Raw genomic sequence first — 6,676 nt, 5'->3', positions numbered from 1 at the left:
CTCCATGCTGTTAGAATCTACTTTTGATAACCACAAGTTATCACTCACTGTTTTCTGTGTCCCATCTGCGGTTAAGCCAATTGGGCAGCCCTCTGGGACACATTCTCTTGGCCCTTAGCACAGGGTGGCTTTCCTTCTCCCTCCTGCACACCCTTCTTCTTATCACATGACAGCTTCTCTCCTCTCCCTCCTCGCAGTCCTCTCTGACCCAAGCCCTGGAAACCTCAACCCCACCTATGTGTCTCCTGCCTGGCTATTGGCTGTCAGCATCTTTATAAACCAATCACAATCAACTTGGGGCAGAATCCCCAGTTGCTACCTGCAGACTCCAGGTCGTGGGCTCCACTCTTTTAACATTACAGTAGACAGTTAAAGACAAAATCTTAGCATCTACTGCTCTCTTTCGACCTTCATAGGCAGGCAAAACACTCATACACATTCAGTAAATCTAAAACTAATTTAAACGTGTATTTAAAAACCCATCGCATTACACATTTTAAAGGGGTAAATTTTATGGTGTGTGAAGTATGTGTTATGAGCCAGGTACTGTGCCCGGTGCTTTGAGAAGAAGAGATAAGCTCATGTTGTCTATAAATAGCTCAGCGTAACAGCAGGCAGACATTACTGTATAAATTGTACACTGACTTTTATGAACTTCTCCGGTGTCTTCGTGGTACTCTGTGTGTCTGCTTAAATGCAATGGATAAAACAATAAAGCAGTAGAATGTACTGACATGTACCTGTGATTCCAGCATCTGGAAGGCAGAGCAGTAGGAGGGCTACTATGAGTTCGAGGCCAACCTGGGCTATGACGCAAGACCCTTACTCAAGCCCACCTCCACCTTCACAAAATAATACTATATGGAGTTGAAGCTCCCAGAAACCAGATTATGTCGGCTCAGGTGGGATGAATATTCAAGGAACAGCAATATTGAAATAGCACTTGAATTTATAATTTTGCTTTTCCTTATGCATATTTTTTAGTATTCTTTTGATATTCTACGTCAAAACCCAAACCCTTCACTTCAGAAGGGGAGGAGCACCTCAGGAAACATCTGAAAGTTGTTCACAAAACACCTTTAACTAGATACAGAATGAGTCGATCTAATATGGTATAAGTTCTGGGGGCTAAGACTTGTGCCCCCTTACTATCATAAAAGTTTCTTTATGAAAAATATTAAAGCTGAAAATATCCATGGCCCCCTTTGTATCATAGTCGATGGGTCCTCTGGGGAGACCAGGATTTCTGGCGATGGGGCACTGTTTGTACAGAAGCTGCCAATGTGCTGTACTGACTCCCGCCATGACCACCAGAGCAGTGTTTCAGTGCTCCTATCTCCGCACATTCATCTGCCACGTGATCTTTATAAAAGGACCCAATTCTGTCACTACAGCTTGGACAAGACAGCTGGCATGTGATATTAATGGTGACACCTGGCCCAAACTTTCCTTCAACTCAGCAGAGTGAGCCTAGCTCATGTCTTCTCTTCAGTGGCTCAGAGCTGCCTTGAACAGAGTTCATGGTCTCCTTAGGGTCCACAGAGGTCGCCACTGAAAACGAAAAGTACTAAGCAGTCAGGATGAAGTGTTGAATGTTGTCAAATCAAAATGGAATGTAAGCCACCAAGGCAAGCCCCCTGGTAAGCAAATTGTGGTAAGTATATGTTCATCCTTAGAATGCATTCTGTTGAACTTACAGTCTAATCCAATAAATAAGAGACCTCCTATTATTCAGACATCTCAATCATTTTTCTCTACTTCATCTACCATGGCTGACCCGTCACTGGCACTGACATTTCCAGAAGAAAGTGAATGATACTCAACTATTTTAACTTTTGGATTCCTTTGAAACTGAATTTTTTCAATTACTCAAATAATTTTAATCCTGTGCTAAAGATAAAAATCCTACTATTTAAATATCCCATGACTTTAGGAAACTTAAGTCAACTAACTCTAACAAGTCAAATAATTGATAAGTTTTTGTTTCATTCTGAATTTCTTCTTTTTCCTTTAGATAGGCTCTTGCCCCATAGCCCACGCTTGACTTGAACTCCTGATCCTCCACCCGAGTGGCCAAAGTGGCAGAATGGCCACAATTGGGATGTTACAATATCTGTGCACAGAATGTTGTGATTGTAGCAGGGTATCTGTCATATACACTACCTAAAGCATCTGTTGTTATTTCCCACCATTGGGAGAATCCAAAGCCCTACTGAAATACACAACTTTGAAGTCTTCAGTGTTGAAAAAATACACAATGAACCGCAGACAGCCATACCATGTTGACTTTTTCAGTACTGTGACCAAAGGTGACAAAGCAATGCAAAGGAGGATAATTTGGTTTGAATTCACCATTTCAGAGGCTTTGGTCTGTCCTGGCACAGATGTGGCTGTGGTGCAAAAGAGCAGCTGGCATCATGGTGTCTAGGAAGCTGGGAAAGATAACGTATTAAAGGGCCTTAAACAAATTCCATCAAAGAACTCCCAAACAGTGGGATGGTGCCCCTCACATACAAAGCAGTGTCCTCCCCCTTAGTTAATCCACTGGAGAAGCAGTGCACTCAGACACACCCAGAGGTGAGTTTTACTAATCTCCTAGAAGATGCTCAATCCAATCAAGCTGTCAATCAATTTAGCATCACACACTGTTACCATGGTGCTACGATTTACTCCTTCTAATCTATCTGTAATTAGTTTGGGGTTTTACAAGAGACAAAAATAGAGAATAGAGAAAAATATACAGAAAGGATTGACACTGTGTGCTTGGGCTTGGGAAAATGGCCGGCGTCTGTTGGAGTTGCTATCTACTGACCAGCAGGTTTGAAATCCTGCTCATAGGTGGCATTTGTCATCTGGCGAGTTCCACTGGGAACCGAGAGAAGTCAGGACTGTTAGTCACAGGGAGGTTTAAATGACATGACTTGCATTTTTGTCCCCATGCCCAGCTTTGAGTCACTCCGGCCTGAAGAGGAGGAGCCCCAACACTCAAGTTCCCTGCATTCTGCTGCTTTGTATTAGAAAAGGAAGCTTTCTTGATCAGTGTCCTCCTGCCTGCCTGCCTCTGACTAATTCACCAACATGGCGATCAGGTCTCTTGCAATAAGTAGGCCTGAGAGTTTTAGAAGGAAAAACACCACAGCGTTGGTTAGAAAGAGCTTAACAGAAAATACAGAAAACATGTGAGTGAGAAAGAGGGTGTGCAGGCTTGCAGGCACACATGACTGCACAGGCATGCACACACACACACACACACACACACACAGAGAAACATGATCAATGGTTGCCAGGGGTGATTTTTAGCACAATTCAGCTGTCTGTGCGATGACATTAACAAAAATCCTTCGTTCTTTATAATACTTACCTGGTCTTAAAATATTCATAAATAAGTGACCTTGAGAATATTTTTTCACTCCACACCCCTGCTCCACATTCCTTCGGTAGGGGTAGAAAGACAGACTGAGAAACACACTCCTAATGGCTCAGAGGCCAGTGCTGCAAATGCCTACCTCTTATAATTGCTGTTCTCCTAAGCCTCAGTGAAAGTGGAGGGAGAGGACTGGCATTCAGTTATCTCAAAATTGCTCTTAATTCTTTAAAATAGCAATGCAAATGCGAAAGGTAGAGTGTAGCTCCATGGTTGAGTTCATGCTGGGAATGCACGAGGTCTCTGGCTTATAGACTTGCTCCCTAGAAAAGGACTTTCCCTTACAGAACTCTGTCCCTAGCACCCACCTCCTCCATCTCCACAGTCACTAGTAGGACTCTCACCTGCATGTAAATATCATATACCCTTAGTGCTGTAGAATATTTCTGGTTTTCATAATAGGTTTACACTACACGTTTTCTCTACAATGGGCTTTTACTCGCTGTGCCGGATATGTTTCACATCATAAAACGCAACTCTTATCCTTTTAGCAACTGCAAAAACTGTCCAAAGTAATGGTGTGGTGATATGCTCTCTCTGTGCAGGCAACTTGACATCTTGTTCTTTTAAAATTCTTCAAAAGTTTCATACATGCATACAGGGTATTTTAGTCATATCCATCCCCTAATCTCCCTTAACCTGTAAAGAATGCATCTTGATGACATTTAAATGTCTGACTTCTACACTGGTCACACTTGGGGCAGAGAGTATCTTGGTACACAAATCTGAACTTTATGTAAGGACTCCCATGGTTGTTTATAAACATTTCAGAAAATCGGATCAATGTTCTGTATACCAGTCAATCTTGCCTTTTAGAAATAAGTCTTTATGACATACATGCGATTATCTTTTAACTTTTTTCCTGGTTTCAGTTTTTTGGAGGCATAAGATGAATAGTTTATAATGAATAGGTCCCAGAAGGCCCTTCCTTTATCGTCTGTAAACTCACAGGTCAAGTGTTTATAAGTAGTTGATTAGTTAATCTCTTGGAATGAATAAAAGCAAAACACAAGACTCACACTTCCCTGATAACTTAAATGACATACCTTGATTTCTCTGGATATGGAATAAGAATGTGACTTTTTGGTCCTCATCCACAGCCCTGAGTCCTCTTCTATTCTGAGCCCCATGGGTGGTGGCCGCATCTCTCATTATAATGCTTGGTTCTGAGCCAAACATTTTAAAGTTTTTGAAGGTTGACAAGCTCTTCAGAGTCTTTCTGTGATGCGAGCCCTTCCAACTGCTCTGGGTTTTGATTCCTGGGATGACTGAGGTGGAACATTTACACAAGCTCAAGGTGGGACACTCCACAGAGAGCCACACTTGGACTCTGGGAAAGGCCTTGGCAGGTTTTGTCTGATTAAAACTCTTGGCTAAAAGCTTTACTGAGCACCTGGGCTGCCACTGGCCAGTTGTGGTGGAAGAAGGAGGTTTCCCCAAAAGGCCTTGGACTGTGGGTGCCTGATGGACCCTAGTTCTTACTGAAGTGAAAGGGCTGTTAAGAGGCATGGCCTGGTAGAAAGTAGGTAGGTTATGGAGTTCCCGTGAAGGACCCCTAAGGGCCTTTGCCAGCTTCACACCCACTGCCTCAGGTAAAACATTAGGCAGAGTACCAGCTTCCCACCTCCGGTCAAGGCTAGGCCACGTTCCATTCTCCATCCACAGTTAGTTCTCAGGAGGGGCAGGGACATTCTTGAAAATCCGAAGAATGTACTGACATAGTCACCTGACCCTCTGGTCCCAGAAAGAGTACGAATCTAGCCAATGAGTGCAAAGGTCAATATGCTTAGCCAGTAAGTTTAAACTGTATGCAAACCGTACCCCTATGAAAACTGCTTGTTACAGCCATTCGAGGTCGACTTCCAGTCACTTGCCACGAGGGGCTGATTGACGGTCGACCCCGACCCACCTGAAAATAAAACTCTTGCGTTTGCATCGAACTCTGTTCTCCTGTCTCACTTGGGCAGGGGTGGTGGTGTCTCCCGGTAGTTAAGACTCACTTCGAGCCTTACATGCCAACTCCTACTCTCTCCTCTCTGCCTCTCCATCATAGAACTATCCTTTAAATAAACTGGGAACCTTACTGGAGTGTTGCCCTGAGTTTTGTTAAACACTAGCAAATTAATTAAACTCCAGCGGGGCTCCTGGGTGAAGGGACTCTGGCCAACTTGACCATGGTAAACACGTCTCTGGAGACCTTGCCCTTCTTCCCCCATGCCCTCTGCTATGCTAAAACCAAACCAAAACAAAACCCTGTAGATTACATTCCTAAAGCTGGCCACCAAAATCTATTCCCTTATTTGGCCACTTCCTCCTCCGGAGGCTAACTACCAAGGTCTAGCTGTCAAAGTACAGAAGTCCAGCAATCAAAAGCCCCCTCTGGCTCACCTAATTAACCTCCTCAACCAAAGTGCACCGCTTCATCCTAGCCCAGTCTAAAGCAGGCCTTCCTCTCCTCTTCTTAGAAGTTACACCTGCAAGGTCATTGGCTGATGTTTTTCTGCCTGAGTCACAAAGCAGCCACTTTAACTTTTCTTCCCTGCTTAATAAAGAATCGCTCTGTGAAAGCAGATGTTTGGGTGTGGTTTGTGCCTAATCCTGTCTGAAAGGGAACCATCACTGTGTGTGTGTTGGGGGTGGTGGTGGTGGTAGGGATGTCTCCTAACAATAGGAGCTGAGGCTGGGCAACATAATCTGTCGAAATATCACCACCTGCCAAGGGACGGAGTGTTCAAGCACATGGGCCTGTGGCAGACATTTTATCTGCAAACCATTAAGAACCAAGGTTGAGAAACCCTGCCGCCCATCCAGGGTGTACATATTATACACACCTTCTTGGCAATGAGGAGAACATACTATATATGACTCATTTACTTGTAATTTACATTTCTAAGCATTTTATATTAAACTATGCTTCTATACTATCCTCACTAGCATTTCAATAAATCAACTATTCTTGAACCTCTTTTGAAAACTAACATTCTTGCATAAAGGCACTGTGTTAATGTCAGAGTATCTATAGCAGCTCAGTCTGCCTTGCCTTACTGCCTTAGAAATGACATTGGACCCTCTAAACCACACACACACACACACACACACACACACACACACACACACACGCACGCGAGCCTGGGTGCACACAAAATCAATTGAGCCATTTAATATAGTAACACAACTGTCTGGATCCAAGATCAGCTCTACTTTCTGTTTGGCTACTTGTAAGTGTTGATTATATCTGATTAGTATTTCTCT

Source organism: Rattus norvegicus, chromosome 17 (assembly GCF_036323735.1).
Source record: "Rattus norvegicus strain BN/NHsdMcwi chromosome 17, GRCr8, whole genome shotgun sequence".
Lineage (NCBI taxonomy): Eukaryota > Metazoa > Chordata > Mammalia > Rodentia > Muridae > Rattus > Rattus norvegicus.
This window is presented reverse-complemented; position numbering follows the sequence as displayed.